Here is an 18480-nt window from a genome sequence, read left to right as displayed (position 1 = left end):
GATTGTTATCATCCCAGGTGCAGTACTGGGAAGCCACCAGCAGGTGGGGTCTTCCTTGGGAGTTGGATCCACCCAAAGCAGAGATACATGCAGGTAGGCAATTCTGATTAAATGGTGATACAAGGGATTCTGCAGATGATGGAAATCTCTGGCAACACACACAAAACATTGGAGGAATTCAGCAGGCCAGGCAGCATCTGTGTGGGGAAAGGAACAAGTTGGGAACTTGACATCAAAGGATATACTTTGTATTGAAAGGACAGGCAGGAAGGCATAGGCTGTGGTGTGGCTACATTGGTAAAAAACGGAATTACATCTTTACAGAGAGGTGATGCAGGGTCAGAGAATGTTGAATCTTTGTGGATGGGGTTAAGAAACTGCAAGAGTAAATAAACCATTAGGGGAATCATATATAGACCTCCAAACAGTAGCCAAGATGTGGGGTTGAGATTGCAAAGGGAGCTGGAAAAGGCATGTAATAAAGCTAATGTCACAATTGTATTGGGGGACTTCAATATGCAAGGGGATTGAGGAAATCAGGTCAATGTCAGATCATGAGGGGAAATTTGTTGAATGTTTACGAGATGGCTTTTTAGAGCAGCTTGTATTCAAGCTTACTTGGCAAAAGGTATTTTAGATTGGGTGTTGTGTAGTAAACCAGATTTTATTAGTCATCTTAATGTAAAGAAACCTTTAGGAGGCAGTGATTATAATATGGTTGAATGCATACTGCAATTTGAGAGGGGTAATTGCAGTATAATGATAAAATAATTCAAAGTCAGCCTGCTTTCTGTAAAGGGAAATCTTGCCTGACAAATCTGTTCTTCGAGGAAGTAACACGCATGGCGGACAAAGGAAAGGTAGTGGATGTCATTTACTTAGGTTTTCAGAAGGCATTAAATAAGGTGCCTCACATGAGGCTGCTTAGCAAGATTAAATCCAATGATGTTACAGGAAATATACTGGCATGGATAGAGGAAAGGCTGACAGGCAGGAGGCAGTGAGTGGGAATAAAAGGGGCCTTTTCTGGTTGGCTGCCAGTGACTAGTGTTGCTCCTCAGGAGTCAGTATTGGGACCGCTACTTTTCACATGGTTTGTCAATGATTTAGATAATGGAATTGATGGCTTTGTGACAAAGTTTGCGGATGATACAAAGATAGGTGGAGGGGTTGGTAGTGCTGAGGAAGCAATGTGATTGCAACAGGACTTAGACAAATTAGGAGAATGGGCAAAAAAGTGACAGATGGAATATAGTGTTGGGAAATGTATGATAATGCATTTTGGTAAAAGGAACAATAACGCAGTCTATTATCTAAATGGGGAGAAGGTTCGAACATCAGAGGTGCAGAGGAGTCCTCGTGCAAGACTCCCAGAAGGTTAATTTACAGGTTGAGTCTGTGGTAAAGAAGGCAAATGCAATGTTGGCATTTATTTGAAGGGGAGTAGAATATAAAAACAGGGAGATAATGCTGAAGCTTTGTAAGAAACTAGTCGGGCCACACTTGGAGTATTGTCAACAGTTTTGGGCCCAATATCTCAGAAAGGATGTGTTGTAATTGGAGAGAATCCAGAGGAGGTTCATAAGGATGATTCTGGGAATGAAGGGGTTAACATAAGTGAAGCATTTGGCAGCTTTGGGCCTGTACTCACTGGAATTTAGAAGAATGCACGGGGGTCTCATTGAAACCTACTGAATGTTGAAAGGACTAGATAAGGTGGATGTGGAGCTAGCAGAGTCACAGGCAGAGGGAACTAGCAGAATTTCCTCTGGTGGGGGTATCCAGAACTAGAGGGCATAGCCTTAAAATTGAGGTGTGAGCTTTTAGAACAGAGGTAAAAGGAAATAATTTAGCCAAAGAGTGGTGAATCTGTGGAATGTTCTGCCACAGACTGCGGTGGAGGTCAAGTCCGTGGGTATATTTAAAGCGGAACTTGATAGGTTCATGACTGGTTGGTGCATCAAGGATTATGGTGAGAGGGCAGATGTATGGGGTTGAATGACATTGGGATCAGCCACGACGAAATGGTGGAGCTGAGCTGAAAGGCCTAATTTTGTTCCTATGTCTCATAGTCTTCTGGACTGGTGTGTTTTCCCTCGAGCTCCCCCTCCTGAAGTCCACATTAAATTCCTGTCTTCCTGATGTTCAGTGCAAGCTTGCTGTTGTCACACCACTCAACTAGCCGATCTAGCTCCCTCCTTATCCCCATCTGAGATCCTGCCAACAACAGTTGTGTCACCGGCAAATTTACAGAGATTGTATTTGTGCTGTGTAGTTTATGAAGGCCAACGTGCCAAAAGATCTGTTTATGACCCTATTTACCTGTGACCTACTGGTGATCGTACTGAGAAAGTGCAGTGCAAGTAGACAATTAAGGTGTAAGGGCCACGACGAGGTAGACTGAGAGATCACAAGTTCACTTTTATTGTATTAGACCCACATAGAGTTGATAAACTTCGCCATATTGTTCTCCTTTCAATCTCCGCTCCATGGGGAGTTGGCCATTACAGTCCTTCATTTCTCCTGGGTTTTTCCAAGATTCATGATTGTTTAATGTCATTTACAGCACACGAAGTGTAAAGGAGAACAAAATAATTGTTACTCTGGATCCGATGCAGCACAAAAACCCCCCCACAAAAGATAAAGAACATAATAATAAAAAACAATAAATACATGAGATAGCTTATATACACAAAATTGATTGTATGCACATAAAGTGACGCTAAGCACAGGAGTGTCTGTACATAAGGTGGATCTGACAGGAGATGTTAAAGAACCTACAGGACTAAGGGTAATTGCGATTCTTGCAGGCTAAACTCCTGTTTCTTGTCAAATGTTTTTTCTCATACACTGGAAAGGTTTAGGTGGATACGGGCCAAACACAGGCAAAAAGAGACACGTTCAGTTTCCGATTCAGATTTATTACCACTGGCGTGAAATCAGTTGTTTTGCTGCAGCAGCCCGGCGCAAGACGTAAAGTATGTTATAAATTACTAAAGTAAATAATGTATATCATCGTGTGAGTGAGTCTGTAGATAATTCAGAAATCTGATGGCAGAGGGGAAGAAGCTGTTCCAAAATATGTTGAGTGTGGGCCTTCCAGCTCCAGCCCCTGATAGTAGTGACGAGAAGACAGCAGGTTCCCGGTAGATTCTGCCTTTTGGATGATGTGCTCAATAGCGGAGCGGGTCTACCAGACCCTGCAGATCTTTCGCAAGGGCGAGTTGAGCCGAACGACCCGCAGCGGTTCACGTAATGCTACTGCAGCACCAGCGACCCGGATTCATTTTCCGCCGGCGGCTGTGACGAGTTTGCATGCTCTCCCCGTGACCGCCTGGGTTTTCCCTGGGTGCTCCGGTGTCTTCCCACAGCCGAAAGGCGTACATATCAGTAGGGTTTATTGGTCTGGTGGGTGTGATTGTGCAATGCGGCCAGTTGGAATCTAAATAAAATTTAAACCCTACTTTTAAAAGCAAGTTGGATAGGCACTTAGGTAGACAAAGTATGGAGGCAATACTGGCTTGGGATTAGTATAGATAGGCAAAGCAGAACGGGTGGGCAGAATGGCCTGTTTCTGTGCTTTTATTCCACTGATTTGTCTGAGCTCCATTTAATTGAGACTCAGCACCATTTGCATCCCGCTGTGACCGCCTGAGGAGACAATTGGCAGTCCCTCCCAAATGTGTGCCATCAGCAAACTGGGCTCTGCGTCATCCTGCGCAGCAGAGAGTCGGGGGGTGTGGGAGGCCAGTCCCTGAGGGACCCCACGTCCTGTCAGGCGGAACCGACCTTCCCTTTAGTCAAGCCCTCGTTCCCCTGCTTTGTAAAGTTTACGGGAATAAGGGAACTGAGTCTGGACTGGAAAATAAAACGGAAGGCTCGACCGAGGCATTTTTTTCCGCGAACAGGGCAGTTGAGAAGAACGCGAAGCCAGGTCTTGAGATGACTAGAATCAGTGCTTCAAGGATGTTTCACTTTTAGCAAGACCGCGTTTGAGGGGCTTGCAATGGATTTGGTGAGCACAGTGGAATGCCTAATAGAAACTGCAGTCTAATCTAGACAAATGAGTTAATTAGGGAGAACTGAAAGCCAGCCAGAACACCCAAAAAAAGTGAAGTGATCTGTCAGCAATGGTACGGATCTTTCGGAACAAAACAAGTCATAAATTATTTCCGGTTTTAAAAGCAGTATCGTAGAGGACAAGCTTCACAGCGTCTTACTCCCTTGCGAAGCGAGCAGGTAACTTTCTTTACGCAGATCGACGCGACAATGATTTTTTTTAAAGCAGGCCACTCAGGGACATGGGCTATATAATTTTTAGTGACTATATGTTTTTTTTTCTCTCTGCTGTTATAGCTATATGTACTGTGTGCGGCTATTGGTACCGTGTTTTGCACCTTATCCCGGGAGCAAAGCTGCTTCTTTTGGCAGTGTTGAATGAAGTGGTCTCCGCGCCCCGTGGATATCCCCTCCTTTAACGTTTTTCTGCTTTACGAGGTCGAGTTGCCAGCTCGACGCTGTACTCAGCATGGTTGGAAAAGCGCGCAAGGAGCCGGCCGGGTTCAAACCTGCGACGGCTCGCCCCGAAGTCCGGGGCAGGTGCGACTACACCACCGGCCGGTTGCATTCGCCATGAACGTTCGCAGTAAATTTAGTATCAAAGTGCATATATAACCAAGGGACCGCTTTCTTGCGGACATTCACAGAAAATGCGAAGCAATGGGAGAGGTAATAATTACGACTCTACCGAAGAAGATGCAAGGCGCTCGTTCCCTCTGCTAGTCTGTAGGTCACACTTGGGCAGGGTGTAGCACCTGCTTAGCACCCCCACCCCACTCCACCCCACCCCACCCAAATCAGCATCACGCGAAGCCGTGGGAGCAGGTGGTGGGTGGTCGTACGAGCGGCTGGTGCATATCACAAGTCCTGGTTATGTGACCGCTGACGCCAGGCAGACAATCTCTGAAGAGTATTGATAACGGCTGGGGTCACCCGTCTTCTAAAGACACTGCCCAGAAGAAGGCAACGTCAAACCACTTCTGTAGAAAAAATTACCAAGAACAATCATGGTCATGGAAAGACCATGATCTCTCACATCATATGACACGGCAGATAACGAACGAATGATGCTGATAATAATAATAATAATAATAATAATAATAGTCATAGTCATAGCCATACTTTATTGATCCCGGGGGAAATTGATTTTTGTTACAGTTGCACCATAAATAATATAGTAATAAAACCATAAATAATTAAATAGTAATATGTAAATTATGCCAGGAAATAAGTCCAGGACCAGCCTATTGGCTCAGGGTGTCTGACCCTCCAAGGGAGGAGTTGTAAAGTTTGATGGCCACAGGCAGGAATGACTTCCTATGACGCTCAGTGTTGCGTCTCGGTGGAATGAGTCTCTGGCTGAATGTACTCCTGTGCCCAACCAGTACGTTATGTAGTGGATGGGAGACGTTGTTCCAAGATGGCATGCAACTTGGACAGCATCCTCTTTTCAGACACCACCATCAGAGAGTCCAGTTCCATCCCCACAACATCACTGGCCTTACGAATGAGTTTGTTGATTCTGTTGGTGTCTGCTACCCTCAGCCTGCTGCCCCAGCACACAACAGCAAACATGATCGCACTGGCCACCACAGACTCGTAGAACATCCTCAGCTTCGTCCGGCAGATGTTAAAGGACCTCAGTCTCCTCAGGAAATAGAGATGGCTCTGACCCTTCTTGTAGACAGCCTCAGTGTTCTTTGACCAGTCCAGTTTATTGTCAATTCGTATCCCCAGGTATTTGTAATCCTCCACCATGTCCACACTGACCCCCTGGATGGAAACAGGGGTCACCGGTACCTTAGCTCTCCTCAGGTCTACCACCAATAATAATAATAATAAATAAGCAATAAATATCGAGAATATGAGATGATGAGCAAGGTTGATTGAAAAATAAACTTGAACTTGAACTTAAGGTCTGTGCCCTTGGTAACCAAGGATAACTCGAGCTTAAAGGAGTTAGGCAGCTGGGGGAGAGAAAGCTTGAGACAGAGTTTAAGGGGGAAAAGTGGACAGATCTCTAGAACAGTGCAGCAACAGACAAACTGCTGGAGGAACTTGGTGGGTGGTGCAGCATCTGTGGTGGGACAAGAATTGCTGACATTTCAGGTTGAAATTCTGCAACAGGGCTGAGCCCCTCCAGCAAAGTGTTTGTTGCTTGGGATTCTGGCATCTGTCTGCTGTCTCTGGTGTCAGGCTGAAACTCCAAGAAGTTGTGGCAATTATAATAGAACTGAGAACAGCAAAAAAAAAGTTTGCAAAAGAATTATACAGAGACATTCGGGACATTTAAAAGTCTCTTAAACACATGGATGATGGAAAAATGGGGAGTTACTTTGGAGGGAAAAGATAGATTGATCTTATGGAAAGACCCTTCTGGGACATTGATGAGCTGCTGTCAATGGCCTGAGTCCTCTGTCCTGGGCCAGTCTTTATTGGTATCTCTCCTCTCCCAGGGATGAGTGCTTTGGAGCTTCTGTTGGTGTGTCTGTAGCTCTGGGTTTTTACAGGATGAGGTTGCCAGCCCCATGTACAACCCTCCTCCTCTCACAGCCAGGCTTCAGATTGTCCATGGCAATGGATTGCCCTTGGAGCAGGTTAAAAGTTTGGCACATCTTCAGGGGCTGAAGGGCCTGGGCTGTGCTGTAGTGGTCTATGTCTTATCAGCTGTAGAGTTGAGAGATCCCATTAAGGCTTACAGAATTCAGGGGATTGAGTGCAAGAGCTGCTAGGTAATGTTGCAGCTGAATAAAACCCTGGTTACACCACACATAGAATGTTGTGTTCAGCTCTGGTCGCTTCATTCTGGGAGTGACGTGCAAGCTTTGCAGAGGGTGCAGACAAGACTTACTGGGATGCTGGATCACAGAGCATGTCTTATGAGGACATCCCAAATGAGCTGGAGCTTTTCCTTTTGGAGGAAAGGAGGATGAGGTGACTTGATAGAGTGTACAAGATGATAAGAAGCATAGAGAGAGTGGACAGCATGAGACTTTGTACTATGGTGGGAAAGGCTATCACGAGGAGGCATAATTTTAAGGTGAACACACACACTCACTGGAAGGACGTACAACTCCTTACAGAGGATGCTGGAATTGAACTCTGAACACCGGCACCCCGTGCTGTAACAGTGTCATGCTCTTTGCTACACTGCCGTGGAGCCCCTGATTGGAGGAATGTTTAGGAAAGATTTCAGAGGTAGATTGTCTGCACGAAATGTGTTGAGTGTATGGAATGTGCTGCCAGGGGTGTTGATACTGTACATTAGACATGTGGGAGACTCTTAAATGGGCACATGAGTGATAGAAAAATGGAGGATTATGTAGGAGGGGAGGGTTACATTGATGGTGGACTAAATTAAATGGTCAGCACCACATTGTGGACTGAACTGTACTGTTCTAATTATTGGCAAGTTAAATTTTAAAGGTCACATTAACAAAAATGAGTTGGTGAACGGAACTGCAAATTGCGAGTTGCGGAATGGCAAACGAGATCACGAACAATGGCAGAGAAATTTCAATAAGTGGGCAATGGAGGGCTGTGGTCTGGGTGCAGAACAATGTGGTTAGGCAGAGAAATAGTTCAGCATAGAGATGCATAAGATGATGAGGGGCATTGATCATGTGGATAGTCAGAGACTTTTTCCCAGGGCTGAAATGGCTAGCACCAGAGGACACAGTTTTAAGGTGCTTGGAAGTAGGTACAGAGGAGAAGTCAGGGGTAAGTCACACAGAGAGTGGTGAGAGCGTGGAATGGGCTGCCGGTGACTGTGGTGGAGGTGGATACGATAGGGTCTTTTAAGAAACTCTTGGATAGGTACATGGAGCTTAGAAAAACAGAGGGCTATGGGTAACCCTAGGTAATTTTTAAAGTAAGTACATGTTCGGCACAGCATTGTGGGGCAAAGGGCCTGTATTGTGCTGTATGTTTTCTATGTTTCTATAAACTAGATGGGCTGAACAGTCTGCTTCTGTGTTCTATGACCATGATTCTATTGCAGTTAGTCATCTGTAGGCCGGCTGGTGGCGCAATGGCATCAGCGCTGGACTCCGGGGCGAAGGCTCCCGAGTTCAAATCCAAGTCGGGCCGCCCCCCCGAGCACACTTTTCATCCGTGCTGGGTTGAACGTCGAGTTAGCCACTCGGCCTCATTAAAAAAAGGGGTTGAGTCGGGAACATTCATATCGTGACCCGGTTAATCTGAAAGGAGACCAATCCTGACACTACGTGCCAGTCAAGAATGGCTGACTGGTGTGACATGGAAAAAAAAAGTCATCTGTAGATGTAAAAATGCAAGCAACAGGAATTCTGTGGATGCTGGAAATTCAAGCAACACACATCAAAGTGGCTGGTGAACGCAGCAGGTCAGGCAGCATCTCTAGGAAGAGGTACAGTTGACGTTTCAGGCCGAGACCCTTCGTCAGGACTAACTGAAGGAAGAGTTAGCCTCAAATCTCTTACTAGCTCTTCCCTCAGTTAGTCCTGACGAAGGGTCTCGGCCTGAAACGTCGACTGTACCTCTTCCTAGAGATGCTGCCTGGCCGGCTGCGTTCACCAGCAACTTTGATGTGTGTTGCATCTGTAGATGTGTTTGCATCCCAATTGCAGAGCCTTTAAGACAAAAAAGAACTCAGAATCAGATTTACTAACGCTGATTTAGATGATGTGAAACTTGTGGTTTTGCAGCAGCATTACACGGCAAAGACATAGAAATACTATAAATTATATCAAAAGTGCAAAGAAACATTATTTATTTATTCTATTTAGTTAGCTGCAAACCCCAGCAACCCCCGACAAACTCAATTTAACCCTAACCTAATCACAGCAGAATTTACAATAACCAATTAACCTACTTGATAATCCAATCACAAACAAGAGAAAATCTGCAGATGCTTGAAATTTGAGCAACATGTACAAAATGCTGGAGGAACTCAGCAGGCCAGGAAGCATTTATGGAAAAGAGAATAGTCGATGTTTTGGGTTAAGACCCTTCAGCAGGACTGGAGAAAAAAAGATTAGTAGAGTTGGGGGGGGGGGGAGGGAGAAACACAAGGTGATATATGAAACTGGAAGGGAGGGAGGGGTGAAGTAAAGAGCTGGGAAGTTGATGGGTGAAAGAGATACAGGGCTGGAAAAGGGGGGAATCTAATAGGAGAGGATAGAAGACCATGGAGAAAGAAAAGGTGGGGAGGGTCACCAGAGGGAGGCAATGGGCAGGCAAGGAGTTAAGGTGAGAGGGAAAAGGGGATGGGGAATGGTGAAGGGGGGGGCATTACCAGAAGTTCAAGAAATTGATGTTCATGCCACCAAGTTGGAGGCTACCCCGATGGAATATAAGATATTGTTTCTCCAACCTGAGTGTGGTCTCATTGCGATAGTAGAGGAAGCCATGGATGGACATATCGGAATGGGAATGGGAAGTGGAATTAAAATGGGTGGCCACCGGGAGATCCCGCTTTTTCTGGTGGACAGAGTGTAGGTGCTTGGTGAAGCAGTCTCACTGATACACAGGAGGCCACACCAAACACAGTAGATGACCCCAACAGACCCACAGGTGAAGTGTTGCTTCACCTGTAAGGACTGTTTGGGGCCTGAATGGTCGTGAGGGAGGAGGTGTAGGGACAGGTGAAGCACTTGTTCCGCTTGCAAGGATAAGTGCTAGGAGGGAGATCAGCAGGGAGGGACGAATGGACTAGGGAGTTGTGTAGGGAGAGATCCCTGCAGAATGCAGGAAGTTGAGTGGGGGAGGAGGAAAGATGTGCTTGGTGGTGGGATCCCATTGGAGATGGCAGAAGTTGCAGAGAATTATGTGCTGGACACGGAGGCTGGTGCGGTGGTAGATGAGGACAGGAGGAATCCTATCCCTGGTGCGGTGGTAGATGAGGACAGGAGGAATCCTATCCCTTGTGCGGTGGCAGATGAGGACAGGAGGAATCCTATCCCTGGTGCGGTGGCAGATGAGGACAGGAGGAATCCTATCCCTGGTGCGGTGGTAGATGAGGACAGGAGGAATCCTATCCCTGGTGCGGTGGTAGATGAGGACAGGAGGAATCCTATCCCTGGTGCGGTGGTAGATGAGGACAGGAGGAATCCTATCCCTGGTGGGGTGGCGGGAGGATGGAGTGAAAACAGACGTGCATGAAATGGAAGAGATGCAGTTGAGGGCAGCATTGATGGTGCCCAGAAGGGAATCTCCTTTCTTTGAAAAAGGAGCATATCTCCTTCGTTTTGGAATGAAAAGCCTTATCCTGAGAGCAAATGTGGCAGTGATGAAGGAATTGAGAGAAAGGGATACTTTTACAGGTAACAGGGTGGGATGAAGTATAGTCCAGGTAGCTGTGAGAGTCCATGGGTTTATAATAGACATCAGTGGATAAGCTGTCTCCAGAGATAGAGACAGGGAGATCAAGAAAGGGGAGGGAGGTGTTGGAAATGGACCAGGTAAATTTCAGGGCAGGGTGGAAGTTGGAGGCAAAGTTGATGAAGTCAATGAGCTCTGTGTGGCTGCAGGAAGCAGCAACAATGCATTCATCAATGATAGTGTAGGAAAAAAGGCTTGGAACATAGACTGTTCCGCATAGCCGACAAAAAAGCAGGCATAGCTGCGACCCATGCGAGTGCCCATGGCTACACCTTTTGTTTGAAGGAAGTGGGAGAGCCATAGGAGAAATTATTAAGGGTGAAGAGAAGTTTCGCTGGGTGGAGAAGAGTGGTGGTGGAGGGGAACTGGTTGGGTCTGGTGTCCAGAAAGAAACGGAGAGCTTTGAGGCCTTCCTGGTGGAGGATGGAGGTGTATAGGAACCGGACATCCATAGTATAAATAACATGATGGGGCCAGGGAACTTGAAATCATTTAAAAGATCCAGAGCAGGCAAAGGGCCAGGGCAGGGTGTCCAGGAAGAGGAGGAGGGTGAAGACGGGAGAAGGGAGTGGAGAGTCTTTGCCAAAGAGGTAGGCACGGAGACGGAGCCAGCAGAAGAAAAGCTCAGCATCATAGCGGGCGGGGGATTGCTGAGGTGTGGGCGCAGGGGGACAGAACCTTCTGCCTCAGAGGGAGTGGTGAAGACCCGGCATGGATGAGAGCTGGGATCGGGGGGGGGAGGGGTTTGGTAGTGTCTGAGGGGAAAGGAGGTTTGGGGTGTTTGTTCAGGGATGGTGAGGTGAGAGGAAGATGGAGTCTCTGAGGACGTAAGAGCTGGCGGTGGCACCTGAGGGAGAGAGGATTGCGGAGCGGCGGTGGGGAAAGGGGAGACAGGTTCCAGCGGCAGCGCGTGAAGACCTGGCATGGAGGTCAAGGCTGGAGGTTGCGCAATCGGTACTTTGAAGTGATCAAGATCATTGGAACCTGCATTGATGGCGGAGGAGTCCGGGTTTTGAATCTGCTCTGAATTGTTTAGAGCTGTTGCAGGGATCGCGGTCTGGAGATGACTCGGTACGTCTTTAGACTGCCGGAGGAAACTGGAGGAGCCGGGGAACACTAACACATTTGATGGGGAGGATGTACAGACTCCTTACAGACGTAGGAATTGAACCCCGAACTCCTACGTCCCAAGCTGTAATAGCGTCACGCTAACTGCGACGCTATGCTGGCGCCTAGTTAGGGTGTCTGATGAGGGAGCATGCTGAAAGACTGCTGCCTGACCTGTTGAGTTCCTCCAGCATTTTGTGTGTTGCTCTGGATTTCCCCCACCTGCAGAATATCTTTTGCTCATGGACCATTCAGAAATAAGATGGCAGAGGACACAGAGCAGTTTCTGCATCAGTGAGTGAGGGTCTTCACCCTGACTGGTGTATTGAGAAGACAGTCCTTAGTGAAGGACACCACCTTGCCTTTTGAAGATGTCCTTGGTGGGGAGAGTTTTGCCTGTGATGGAACTGGCTGAGCCTACAAGCCAGCACAGCTTCTTGCGACCCTGGACTTTGGCCCCTGCATACCAGGCAGTGACGCAGCCAGTTAGAATGCTCTCCGCTGTCCATTTGAAGCAATGTGTAAGAGTCTTCCGTGACATACCAAATCTCCTTAAGCTCCAAATGAAGTAGAGGTTGGGCCAGGAATAGGAGAAGCAGGTAGATCTACCTCAGGTAGATACCTGATCAAGCGATACCTGAGGTGGCATGGGAGCTTGGCAAGCAGCATCATAATGCTATTACAGTACCAACGACTGTGTTCAACTCGGCTGTAGCCCAATGGCTGAAGCCTGGAGACTGGGGGCCTCGGGGTCTGTAATGGAGCTGGAGGTAGAGATAGATAGATAAAGAGAGAAACAAGGGGCTTGTTCACAAGACACAAGATCACAAGACGAAGGAGCAGAAGTAGGCCATTCGTCCCATCGCGTCTGCTCCGCAGCTTCCCCATGAGCTAAACTATTCTCCCATCTAGATCCAATTTCCAGCTTTTTCCCCATATCCCTTGATACCCTGACTAATTAGATACCTGTCAATCTCCTTCTTAAACACCCTCAATAATTGGCCCTCCACAGCTGTATGTGGCAAAGAATTCCACAAATCCACGACCTTCTGGCTAAAAAAATTTCTCCTCATCTCTGTTTTAACTGGGTGCCCTCTAATTCTAAGACTATGGCCTCTTGTCCTGGACTCACCCACCAAGGGAAACAACCTTTCCACATCTACTCTGTCCAACCCTTTCAACATTCGAAATGTTTCTACGAGATCCCCTCTCATTCTTCTATACTCTAATGAATACAGTCCAAGAGCCGACAAACACTCCTCATATGTTAGCCCCTGCATTCCAGGAATCATCCTCGTAATTATTCTTTGAACTCTCTCCAACATCAGTACATCCTTGTTGTGCTGTTGTTGTTTTGATGTTGCTTGTTATGTTCTGTATTGTTCTGCTGAGCAATGTGGACATGCTGTGTTGGTGTGGTAACACTTGCGGGCTGCCCAGCACACCCTTAGGTTGTGTTGGTTGTTAGCACAAATGACACATATCTCTGTGTTTTGATGTTCGTTCGATCATTACGTACTGGCTTGCATGACATGGGCGATCGTGGTCTTTCCGTGACCATGCTTGGTCTCGGTAAATTTTTCTACAGAAGTGGTTTGCCGTTGTCTTCTGCTGGGCAGTGTCTTTACAAGGCATTGTCAATACTCTCCAGAGATTGTCTGCCTGACATCAGTAGTCACATATAACCAGGACTTGTGATATGTACCAGCTGCTCATACGACCATCCACCACCTGCTCCCGTGGCTTCATGTGACCTTGATCGGGGTGGGGGGGCAGGTGCTACACCTTGCCCAAGGGTGCCCTGCAGGTGAGTGGAGGGAAAGGGCACCCTACATCTCCTTTGCTAGAGACGTCCCTCCACCCCGTCTCTCTATGTTTTGATGTATATGTTATTAATCAGTTATGGTCCAGATGGGGAAGAGTTTAGACGTACATCTTGATCAGCATAGAAACATTGGGCTGAAGGGCCTGATGCTACCCTATAATTTGTCAAGTTTGAATGGAACAGATGCAGAGAACAACGGGACAGTTAGTAGAGCCACTGCCTTGCACCCAGAGACCAGGGATAGAATGGAAATGTTTAACAGTGACGTAAGGGGGGGCAACAAAGAGGTTCAGGTGCCTGGAATGGGTTACCAGGGGCAATAGAGAAGCAGGCTGTTTAAGAGGCTGTTAGATAGACACATCAATTGGGCATGAATGATACACAGGAGGAGGGCGTTCAGTAGAAATTGGCATCAAGTTCGTCACGATATCATGTCCTGTCCAGTATTATACAATTTGATGTTCTCTGCTCTAATTTATAAGGATATATAAAATAATTCTGGAATGTTTTCCATGCTGTTAAAGGAACTAAGGAAGAAAACAGCAAATCTTCTGATGCTCATTAGTCAATCGTTTCTGTTACCAGGCACAATGCCAAAGTGCTGGAAAATGGTTCTGTTGAGTTAGAGAGAGAACAGAGCACCGACTGACTGGCGTAAAGTTCTCCTGTCTAACATTGGCAATGGGCAGGTTACTGGAGAAAAAGTTTCCAGTAAATCTTTGAGTGCTGGCAGAATGTTTTGTCAAGGGGAGAATGTGCCTGACTGAGGTTTAGAGTTTGTGAAGTAAAGGGTGTTGGTGTGTTTGACAATAAGCTACAATCGCTTCAAGGATGTTGAGAAATGTGGAATGTGGAACTTAGTACACAGAACATGAAACATGAAGTAAGTTAATCACGGGTAAAACCCTCTGCACTATTGAGCACATCTCTACTGAGTGCTGTCGCAGGAAAGCGGATTCCATCATCAAGGACTCCCATTATCCAGGCTATGCCCTCTCCTCACTGGTGCCATCGGGAAGGAGCTACAGGACCCTTAGATCTCACACCGCCAGGTTCAGTAACAGTTATTCCCCTTCAATCATCAGGCTCCTGAACCAGTGTGGATAACTTTACTCACGTCAACTCTGAACAGATTCCACAACCTATAGACAATAGACAATAGGTGCAGGAGTAGACCATTCAGCCCTTCGAGCCAGCACCACCATTCACTGTGATCATGGCTGATCATCCATAATCAGTACTCACTTTCAAGGACTCTTCATCTCATGTTCTCAATATTTATTGCTTATTTATTATTATTGTTATTATGACTTCTTTTCTCTTTCTTTTTGAATTTCCACAGTTTGTTTTTTTGCACATTGGTTGGCATACGTCTTGTTGGGTGCAGTTTTTCACTGATCCTGTTGTGTTTCTTGTATTTTCTGTGAATGCCCACAAGAAAGTGAACTTTGGTGTTGTATACAGTGACATGTACAGGTATGTACTTCGATAATAAATTTACTTTGAACTTTGAACATTGCAATATGAAATATGGAACATCAAATGTGGAAAGTCAAAAGTAGAACATAGAACTTAAAATGTAGAATGTAGAACTTAGACCTTAGAATGTAGGACTTAGAACATAGCATATAGGACAGTACAGCACAGGAGCAGACCTTTTGACCCACAATGTTGTGCTGAACCAATTAAATTAGTAATCAAATGGTTAACTCAACAGATGGGTCAAAAGACCTGTTCCTAAGCTATAAGACTACAAGATCTTTCATCTTCGTAGCTCTTTAACTCCATGTTTTAATGTTCTTGTCCACACTGTTGACCCCTGGCTGTTCTTCATAAAAGCTTCAATGGTCCCCAGAGCAGGTTGTGGAAGGCTGGATTAGTGGGAAGAGAATTCTTTGATTGGGACAGCTGGTCCTGATAGCTTTTGTGGTCAAGCTCATATTTCCAGTTAATTTAAATGCCTGTTAAAGCAAATAGCAGAACTGAAGATGCCAGTATTAAAAAAAAACCTTTATTTACGATGGCCTATAACAGTTAGAGCAAATTCGTATTACAAAATCATATTGGGCTATGTGGGAGGGGAAGGGTTAGATTGATCTTCAAGTAGGTTAAAAAGTCAGCACAACGTTATGGGCTGAAGAGCCTTAGTGTATTGTAATGTTCTATGTTCTATGTACACGTGTCATACAGTACTTAAAAATACCACTAACATTCACATATATACAGTGAATACAGTATTACTAGCACAGGCAAAGCATCCCTACTATTGGATGATGCTACAAAAAAGCTGTATCCATCATCGAGATTCCCCATTACCCAGACTGTGCTCTCTTCTCACTGCTACCAAAGCTGGGTGGCAGTGTGAAATGTGAGGAGGATGTTATGAGAATGCAGGGTGACTTGGACAGGCTGGGTGAGTGGGCAGATGCAGTTTAATGTGGATAAATGTGAGTTTATCCACTTTGGTGGTAACAACAGGAAGGCAGATTATTATCTAAATGGAGTCAAGTTAGGAAAAGGGGAAGTACAACGAGATCGAGGTGTTCTTGTACATCAGTCACTGAAAACAAGCATGCAAGTACAGCAGGCAGTGAAGAAAGCTAATGGCATGCTGGCCTTCATAACAAGGGGAATTGAGTATAAGAGCAAAGAGGTCCTTCTGCAGCTGTACAGGGCCCTGGTGAGACCACACCTGGAGTACTGTGTACAGTTTTGGTCTCCAAATTTGAGGAAGGACATTCTTGCTATTGAGGGAGTGCAGTGTAGGTTCACAAGGTTAATTCCCGGGATGGCGGGACTGTCATATGTTGAAAGATTGGAGCGACTGGGCTTGTATACACTGGAATTTAGAAGGATGAGAGGGAATCTTATTGCAAGATATAAGATTATTAAGGGATTGGACATGCTGGAGGCAGGAAGCATGTTCCCGCTGATAGATGAGTCCAGAACCAGAGGCCACAGTTTAAGAATAAGGGGTAGGCCATTTAAAACGGAGTTGAGGAAAAACTTTTTCACCCAGAGAGTGGTGGATATGTGGAATGCTTTGCCCCGGAAGGCAGTGGAGGCCAAGTCTCCGGATGTTTTCAAGAAGGAGACGGATAGAGCTCTTAAAGATAGACAAAGGTTATGGGGATAAGGCAGGAACTGGATACTGATTGTGGATGATGAGCCATGATCACAGTGAATGGCAGTGCTGGCTTGAAGGGCCGAATGGCCTACTCCTGCACCTATTGTCTGTTGTCTATTACCACCAGGAAGGAGGAACAGGAGCCTTAGGTCCCTACACCACCAGACTCTGGAACATGTGTTAACTTATAACCACCAGGCTCCTGAACTAGCATGGATAGCTTCACTCACTACTGGTCTGAACTGATTCTACAGACTCACTTACAAGGACTCTTTACAACTCACCTTCTTAGTATTATACTTAAGCTCTGTGGCTACTTTATTATGTACCTTCTGCATCTAATAAAGTGGCCACTGAATGTATGTTTTGGTCTTCTGCTGCTGTTGCCCGTCCACTTCATGGTTTGACATATGCTCTTCTGCACACCACTATTGTAACACGTGGTTATTTGAGTTACTGTCACCTTCCTGTCAGCTTGAACCAGTATGGCCATTCTCCTCTGACCCTCTCTCTCATTAACAAGGTGTGTTTGTGCACAGAACTGCCACTCAGTGGATGTTTTTTTTTGCTTTTTTCACACCATTCTCTGTAAACTCTGGAGACTGTTGTGTGTGAAAATCCCAGAAGATCAGCAGTTCCTGAGATACTCAAACCACCTTTTCTGGCACCAACAATCATTCCACTGCTAAAGTCACTTAGATCACATTTCTTCCCCATTCTGATGTTTGGTCTGAATGACAACTGAACCTCATGACCATGTCTGCATGCTTTCATGCGTTGAGTTGCTGCCACATGATTGACTGATTAGATACATGTATTAACGGACAGATATACGGGTGAACCTAAAGAAGTGGCCACTGTATTTGAAGAGTTTGTCTTCTTTTGCTCATTGGTTGTTTGTCAGTCTTTGTTTATATATAGTTTTTCTCAAAACTCAACTATATTCTTCTTTTGCTGTGAATGCCCGCAAGGAAATGAATCTCAATGTAGTATATGATAACTCAGTGGAAGTGGTACACTAGATGATTTTCCATTCTGAAAATTAAAGGCAGTGCTTCATTTGTCCTTTCTGATGAGGGTGAGACATTACACAGGTTTGGTAAAGGCTAGCACAGTAGCACGACCTGGTTCTATCCTGACCTCTGGTGCTGACTGTGTGCAGTTTGCACATTCTTCCCCATGACTGGTGACCGTGTGGGTTTCCCCCAGGTGCTCTGGGTCCTTTCCACAACCCAAAGGTGTGCAGCTTGGTAGGTTAATTGTGCACTGGAAATTTCACCTGGTGTCCACGTGTTTCCACCACAACCCCTGGCACCTCATTCCCAGCACCCCCTTCCCCCACTCTCTCTGTTGACAAAAAAAGTTGTCCCAAACTTCCCCCACTAAATCTGGCCTCTCCATACTGGAAAATAGATACTGTCTACCCGATCTAAGTCTCTCATAATTTTGTAAACTTCTGTCAAATCTCCCCTCAGCCTCAGCATTGGATAGAGTAAAGATTAGTTTGATTTGTCACATGTACATCAAAACATGCGTTATTTGCATCAAATCAAAGCAGTGAAGATTGTGCTGGGGGCAGCCTGCGAGTGGCAACAGTACATACCCACGACTCACTGACAGTAACTGTACGTCTTTGGGATGTGGAGGGAAACCCTCGCAGTCACGGTGAGAACATACAAACTCCTTACAGACAGCAGTGGGAACCGAACCGTGGACAGCGAGCCAAAGGCTTATATAGCTGCTACATATCTCAGCACCGCTGCCCATGAAGGCAGGCGTGCCATATGCCTTAAACATAGAACGGTTCATGCAATATTTCAGTAATATTGTAAATATATTGCTTGATTCAGTGTTTTTGTTTGTTTAAGTACTTCATTATAGGTTATATGTATAAATACGTGAATTGCAATCATTATGACGCTACCACGTGATAAGTGCATGCGCCTCGCTTAAAGTAAACACAAAGTTAGACTCACATTTCGGACTCCTGTGACTTCGATTG

The 18480-nt window shown here is 45.9% G+C and overlaps 1 protein-coding gene across 7 annotated transcripts in view; it reads left to right on the top strand.

The window, feature by feature from the left end:
- Positions 1-3769: 3769 nt before the first annotated feature.
- The window catches only part of LOC134349795 (P2Y purinoceptor 3), a 72791-nt gene continuing 58080 nt past the window's right edge, over positions 3770-18480 (top strand). For 6 of the 7 annotated variants that reach the window (XR_010018774.1, XR_010018772.1, XR_010018773.1 and 3 more), the window contains exon 1: positions 3770-4239. The gene's annotated coding sequence lies outside the window, so the exon portion shown is untranslated. The remainder of the gene's footprint in view (positions 4240-18480) is intronic. The other variant, XM_063054674.1, reaches the window with a different exon arrangement.

Source organism: Mobula hypostoma, chromosome 7 (genome assembly GCF_963921235.1).
Source record: "Mobula hypostoma chromosome 7, sMobHyp1.1, whole genome shotgun sequence".
In the NCBI taxonomy this organism is placed as follows: Eukaryota; Metazoa; Chordata; class Chondrichthyes; order Myliobatiformes; family Myliobatidae; genus Mobula; species Mobula hypostoma.
Note: the sequence above shows the minus strand (reverse complement) of the source record. Positions and strands in the feature narration are given on the sequence as shown.